Here is a 253-nt window from a genome sequence, read left to right as displayed (position 1 = left end):
CCGAGCGCGATACTCTGCACCAGTGGACCATCATCTGTCGAAAGGATTTCTAGCATCCTCCTTTCTTCCCATTTAGAGGTTTATCCACCCATATCCCCACGTTGTGTTGCTCCGGCCAGCTAAATTCGGTTCTGATCTCGAGAGTTAGAAAAAACAGAGGAGAAAGGATTGGGCCGTAGCAAGCTGGGAGTGGAGCTATGCCAGGAGGTGTGAGAGAGGGGGGCGAGGGCGGCGCGCCGAGCGAGCGCTCGCG

This window comes from Bison bison, unplaced genomic scaffold (assembly GCF_000754665.1).
Source record: "Bison bison bison isolate TAMUID 2011002044 unplaced genomic scaffold, Bison_UMD1.0 scf7180017864236, whole genome shotgun sequence".
NCBI lineage: Eukaryota > Metazoa > Chordata > Mammalia > Artiodactyla > Bovidae > Bison > Bison bison.
This window is presented reverse-complemented; position numbering follows the sequence as displayed.